Here is a 7,079-nt window from a genome sequence, read left to right as displayed (position 1 = left end):
TGGCTAAACTTAAAAAAAAAAGAAGTAATCTGTCACACCTAATATTTTAGCATTGACATAATGTAAATAAACCAATCAAACCTGCTTACATTACGTCAATGCTAAAATATTTGTTGTGATTGATTACTTACACAATCAAAACTTTTTCTTTGTAAATGCAGCAAGAGAAACAGTGTTCTCTGATGAAAATCTCATTTCATTAGGTGTAGTAAGGTAACACATTCATATGATCGATAACTGGCCAGTGTCAGATTTTATAGTCCTCAAAGCAGATTCCTACAATATGGGGTCTTTAACACTAGTCAACTAGTTTTCCTTTCTAGGTTTTTTTCTATGGCATAAAGAAGTTTTAAAGACGTAAAATGAAATAATCACAGACACGACAGCCACCAGGGGTCGCCACAGAGTTGGCTCAGAGATAACAGATATTGACAAAGAAATGCAGAACATAAAGAACCAAAACCTGTTTGAACTTAAAGAGCATTAGCTGTGAAGTTACATAGGACTAATGCATATTACAAAATAATAACAAGAAATTATATTCTGCAGCATTATCATCCACAGTAGTCTGAGGCATTGGGAAAAACATATTTGTGAAATGATAGAAAAGTGCTAACATATTACCATTCATGGTCTCTTTCCTAACCTTTCCTAATTAAAGTTTCATTTAAGAAAGAAAGTTCATTAAGCAATTCATGATAACAAAATACTACAAAACACTTAAAACAAGAAAAAAAAAAACACGTCAGCAACTGAAAACAAGTGTAAAAAAATACCATAAAACTTCGAACAGGATCTTCTGTTTCTGCTGTAGTGTGTATCTTAGGTATTAAACACATATTAAGAACTCAGTTTTAACAGAGTGCAGTATAGGCACATGACATCTAATCTGGTTCATCTGTGTGGCAGGATGTCCGGCGGCGGAGTTAAAAAAGACTATATCAAAAAGTGCTCTTCCTTTATTTGTTTATTCTTTTCCCCCCTTTGATAGAAAACCGTGCAAATATGTACAGGTACCGGTACGAAAAGAAAGAAAATCACAGAAAACACAAGACACGAAAAACTAATTGGGTCAGGCTAAACCAAATGGTCCGGCACCAATCCTAAGTATCAAAAGTTTGTCTCTCTCTCTCTCCAGCAGCACTGTCTTCCTCCAGTCTGAGCTGCCCTGGCTGATCCATCGGGACTAATACACGGTTACCTCACCTGTAGCCCCACCTCCTGGATCAAATCAACACTGAAAAACAATATACAAATGAAACCTTCAAACAATCTTAAACAAAATATACACCCCAAAATATTTACAAGCACATGCTACAAAAAAACAAACAAACAAACAAACATATATATACACACACACACACACACACACACACACACACACACACACATATATATATATATATATATATATATATATATAAAACACCTACACCAAACCTTCAAACACCCCTATTGATGGTATCCCCCATACTCACAATCAACTTCAAACCAGAACACCTGGACGACAACAAGCAGCCAAGATTTAATCGTGCCGGCAGGGGCCACTTGCATAATCTGTGCGTCACTCCATGACAATCTATGTATACCTTGGTAGTTTATTTATTAGTCACAAAGTGTCCAGGGTTTATTCATAGCAAGTATACTGCTAAAGAATAAAAAAAAATAGATTTTTGATGCATAAATATTTTTAGAACTGATGGTGTAAAGGGCCATTTGAATAAACTACTTAACATGCATAAATACCAGATACGATTTACCATAACTCATTGTTTTGCCATTGGACAACGGGCTATATATATATATAAACAGACTATTGCGTATTTACCACATTGGCCTGAATACATGACATGCCACTGTCTATTTTTTTTCAAAATGCATCTTAAAAACCTCTGAAATACATCTGAAAACTGTCACCTTACCTGTGGGTCTACACTTCAGGAAACACTGGTAGATAGCTGTGAGATTAAAGAGCCAGACAGTATTACCAGACTGGTAGAAACAACACAGTTTGTAGATGTTAAAAATAACAGTCTATTTTCAACATTATATTTAAACCAAAACAAGACTTTGTATACAACAGACTGATTTCTCAAAAAAAATGGTTTTCTTATATTTGGGGTGGAAATAATACATAATTGGTTAAATACCAATTGTCAGTGTAGGGTCATTTGAATAGTTTGTGGGTAGGACCTTGGTAGACTGATAGCTTCTGGACAGGGGGATCTCAGAGCTGTTCTGGTCGGTGATTTTGACTCAGATAGATAATGTCTGTCAGCAACCCCTACCCCATCCCCATGGGCCAAACGACACGTCGACCTGAGTCGCGGTTGAAATCAGAGAAACGTTGCAGGCAGTGGCCCATGTAATAGAATGGCACAGTGGACGTGAGCTTGCACTGGCACACACACACACACACACACACACACACACACACACACACACTCTCACACGTAATAACAGAAGGCTGGCTGGATGGTTTCTGTGGTGGACTCCTGGTGCAAGAGTGGTGAAAAGTGGTCTCATTTTGCTCAGGTTGAATTATGCGAAAAGGAAGAAATCCAACTGGACAACTCAGTTAAAGCTCTAGCTGCCTCCGATGGCCAAAACTAACAATTCTTAATAAAATTATAAAATTTAATGTGATGTCCACATTGGTTGGGTACAAAACTGGGAATTTGCACACCTTTCCATTGAATTCTGTTTGAAGTTGAATTTGCTGCTTTCATTATGCTTTTTTTGATGTTAAACACTGATTAATTAATATACATTTAATTGAGATGCTTTACATGTTACACGTGGTTACCCCACATATATTTTCACCATTGTAAAATCAATAAAAACTGCTACTTTTTACTTATTATGTATCACCAGATAGGCTTTAAGGAGAGGACACATATTGTTATTTCTTGGTTTTTAAATGCACATCTGTAAATAATGAAGTTTTGACACTAAAAGAATAATTTGTTAAGGACGTTGTTGGCTTCACTGTTTGAGAACGACACACATTCTCCTTGCAAGATATGGTATGGCAATAGAATGAATGAGTGTGGAATGTTTACTCACAGTTCAAAGTATCAGCTTTGATTATAGGCAACAGTGGCTCAGGTACATCCTGTCATGTGATGTTCACCCGCTGTGCTGCCCGAGACAAACACCTGTTCGCAGGAGACAGGAAGTCATAGATCCCTCATTATCCTACTTGGTGGAACATGTCACACACTGCCTGCCTTCCCATTCACTTCCACCAGTAATTTTTCTTACTTTTTCTTGTAAAGAAATTAAAAACCTGTCCAGAAAGTGTCCACTTGGTTGAATTCTATTTTATTTATACATCTTATCATTTTTTTATTGCATAATGAGAGTGAGATTTTAGCATTTAAATCAACAGGGATGTTTTCAAATTGTTCATGCTATGCAGTTCCATTTTAGATGGCTTTGTTTGGAAGGGGCAATTACACGAACTTACACTCACACTTTTATATACTCACTCAAGTCATTTACAAGTTGTACTGCTACCGTTCCAGGTTCACTTTTACCAAAGGTCAGTTTGCAACTGGAGGACACCTGGTGACACCTTGCATGAGTATATATTTTATCAGTCCCCAGTAGGGTCAACTGGAAATGCAATATTCAAAGAACAAGAATGCTGGATGATTTTGCCTTAAATATGGTGATAATTGTTTTTAGATCAGCACAATACGGTATTTTTAAGTCAGAGATTATTCATTGTCTTCTTGGCAAGTTAATGGTGTGTTTAAAAAAACACCCTTCATACGACTGAAATACCCCCTGACCACAAGATGGCAGTCTATGGATGGTTATCCCTTGGAGTGTGACCTTATTCCCGATCTGTCTAATTACACATTAGCCCATAATATGCCATTCCTCCACTGTGGGTTTCAGATGAATGGCTTTCCTCCCCCGATACTCACCCCATCCTCACACACACACAGGCGTGTACGCACACACATGCACCTTCCCCCACCCTACACGGTTTCTGGCCAGTTTCCCTCAATTACTGTCACCGGCGGATCACTGCTTTGTGCGCCACCAGAACCCACTGCAGCGGTGGCACGGTCTGCAGGAGTCGCCGGAGGACACGTGAGCCTGACATTTGTGCCATACATGGGACGCGTCAGCCATACGGTGTGTGGGTGTTCACCTGTACATTGTGTGTACGTGTGTGTGTGCACACAGTTATATCAATGTAAACTTGTGCATGTATATATGTGTCTATATTCGTATTTCTCAGAATAATGAATGAGCTGCATATTTGTCTGTAAAATGTGTGTATGTGTGTGAGAGAGCGAGAGAGAGATGGATCATGAATGAGGGGAGAGGTTGTGAGGAGGGCGATGCTGACAGAGCACATGTATCTGATTGGCTGATTAGATCTAATGTGAATTTTCCAGCAGGCTAGACTCTACATGCTTTATTATTCATTTTCCATTTACATTCATCATGATCATGATCATCTCTGGCTGTCTGCTACAGACATATAATCTTAATTTACAAAAATTTAACTTTTGAACATATTCAAGAAAAAAAAGATTGTGCTCTTAACTCAATTAACAAGTTGTGTACAAACACACACACACAAAAACAACTAGAGTAATGTAATTATTGTGTAAATATGTGTTGGAAATTAACAGTATACAAATGGTTTATGCATGGCAAGGTTTGTGTGTGTCTGTTTAGGAGTCTTATGTCTTTTATTTTTTTTTAATACGAATAATTATGTGGGTGTTCCATGTGTCTGTGTATGTGTGTAAGATCTCTGAATGTTAATGAGATAATTCCCACAGCTCTCAGCAGAGGAAGTTTGTGTCCGTGGCAATGAGTGTGTGTGTGTGTGTGTTTTTCCCCTTTTTGTTGCATGTGTCTTCATTCTTGAATTTCAAATGAGCCATAAATCCCTGTGCTGCTCAGGAGGGGGAGTGTGTGGTCAGCTGTAAGCTGCAGGGAGGGACCGCCGCTGGGCTTATGAGGGTCTCTGCTCTGCTGTGTAGGTCCACCTCCTCCTCGGATATCTTCATTAGGGAGGGCGGCTGTGAAAACACCCATGGCCCCTTCATTAAGATCTCATTGCCGGTGCCTGACACTCCGCCTGCCTGCCAAATACCTCATACATGAAATCCCTAATTTCCTGTCGTAGAGTGTGAATAATGGAATCGTTTGACACAGCTGATACGTGTCACACGCCCCACTGGAGAGGGTCTCCTGCCTGTGCCAGGAAGAAAATGTTCCACCTCCCCACTTGTACCATGCTGTGAAAGCCTTGGTCAGGTTAGGTGGGTCCTGCCATCAGGTTTAAACCTCATGGATAGAACGGCCCACAAGTTCACCAACAGGACTGAAAACGGTAGACTTACCCGCAATAATGTTCAAAGCAATGTTCATATTGAGGCAAAAACTACTCAGTACTATCTTTTACTAGTACAATGTCGCTTCTCTGGAGCTCTGTCCTGACACCATTCCCTCAGGTGGATGGTTTCAAGAATCTGCATGTTTAACTATCCACTATCATGTAGACCATGGAAATGACCTGTGCTGAAGTTAGGCTTATATTTTTTTTTCATATAAAATATTTCATTTTTTTTCATCACTGCATAATAAGTATATCCTCTTGGACTTGCTTGTCACATAAGTAGGGGTGGTGGTAGCTTAGCGGGTAAGACACTCGCTCATGAATCAAATGACCGCAAAGTCACAGGTTCAGACCCCACTTACTACCATTGTGACCCTGAGCAAGACACTTAACCCTGAATGTCTCCAGGGGGACTGATGAATGCCCACCACAGGGCACCACTTCTAAGTTTCTCTGTGTGTTCATTAGTCTGAGCTGTGTCCCATTACTGTGTATATCTACCTCCTGTCTCCTGTCCTGTGTCCTGTTCACTCTGGAGTGCTTCATTGACAGTCCCTTTCCTTTAATATGGCGTTCACATCCTGTAATGAAGCCAAGCAAACCCTCCTTTGCAAAATGTGGGAAACTATGTCTCTGATGGATGAAGAACTCAGCAGACTTGATGAGGAGATCCGTAGAGACATGAGACAGGGCTGCCAGAACAGTCCAGGAGACCACTCAAGCACACGTTGGTGAGAAAGGTAAGGCTTTTACCGTGGTAAGGTAAACAGGAAGCGGGCTAGCAGTATCATCGTCTCCGAACGAGGTTTGGCACTGGCAGGATCCAGATCAATCAAAGGGCAGTCAGATGGGGCGTCAGGGTTCAGGCGTGAGTCAGAAAACATTAGGGGGAAACGAAAAAGCGGTGGTCAGAGGGTTCTGAAAAGTCCTGACACTGTAGCCCCAACTTCTCCACTCCTCTGCCCCCAAAGCTACTGTGTCTTATTACCCTACCTGTTTATATCCTGTCTATGGTGTGTGAGCAGTTCTGTTTGAAGTTACTGCTTCGGTTTGGCCCACGTAAGTACTTTCTGACATATAAAAGAATATTGTCCTTGAAAGGGCCCAGCCAGAGGACAGACTTGAATCCGATTGAACACCTCTGTACACGCCTCCGGTGCAGGACAGTTTGGTCCGGATCCGTGGCCTCCCATTCTCCAACACTTCTTCTCGGGCTTGGACGTTGTCGAGGGCAGAGTCAGCCTGGTGACAGCCTATAAGGGTCATTTTTTCTTCTTAGGGGGCAGTGGTGACCTAGTGGTTAAGGAAGTGGCCCCGTAATCAGAAGGTTGCCAGTATGAATCTCGATCCGCCAAAGTGGCAGTAAGGTGCCACTGAGCAAAGCACCGTCCCCACACACTGCAAATTTCACTGTGTGCACCGTGTGCTGTGCTGCTGTGTATCACAAGTGACAATCACTTCACTTTCATCTCTGGAGAGATCTTAAAATGTCTGTGCCATGCAACCTGGTAGAGATTGAGAGGTGCTGCAAAGAGGATTGAGAAAAACTGGCCAAGGATAGGTCTACCAAGCTTGTGGCATCATGTTCACAAAGACTTGAGGCTGTGACTACTTAAGATTTATCTCTTTTTTTATTTTAAAAACTTTGCCAAAGTAAACTTTTTTCATATTTTCATTATGGGGTGTTTTGTGAAAAATTCTGAAAAAA

Source organism: Denticeps clupeoides, chromosome 4, assembly GCF_900700375.1.
Source record: "Denticeps clupeoides chromosome 4, fDenClu1.1, whole genome shotgun sequence".
NCBI classification, from domain to species: domain Eukaryota; kingdom Metazoa; phylum Chordata; class Actinopteri; order Clupeiformes; family Denticipitidae; genus Denticeps; species Denticeps clupeoides.
This window is presented reverse-complemented; position numbering follows the sequence as displayed.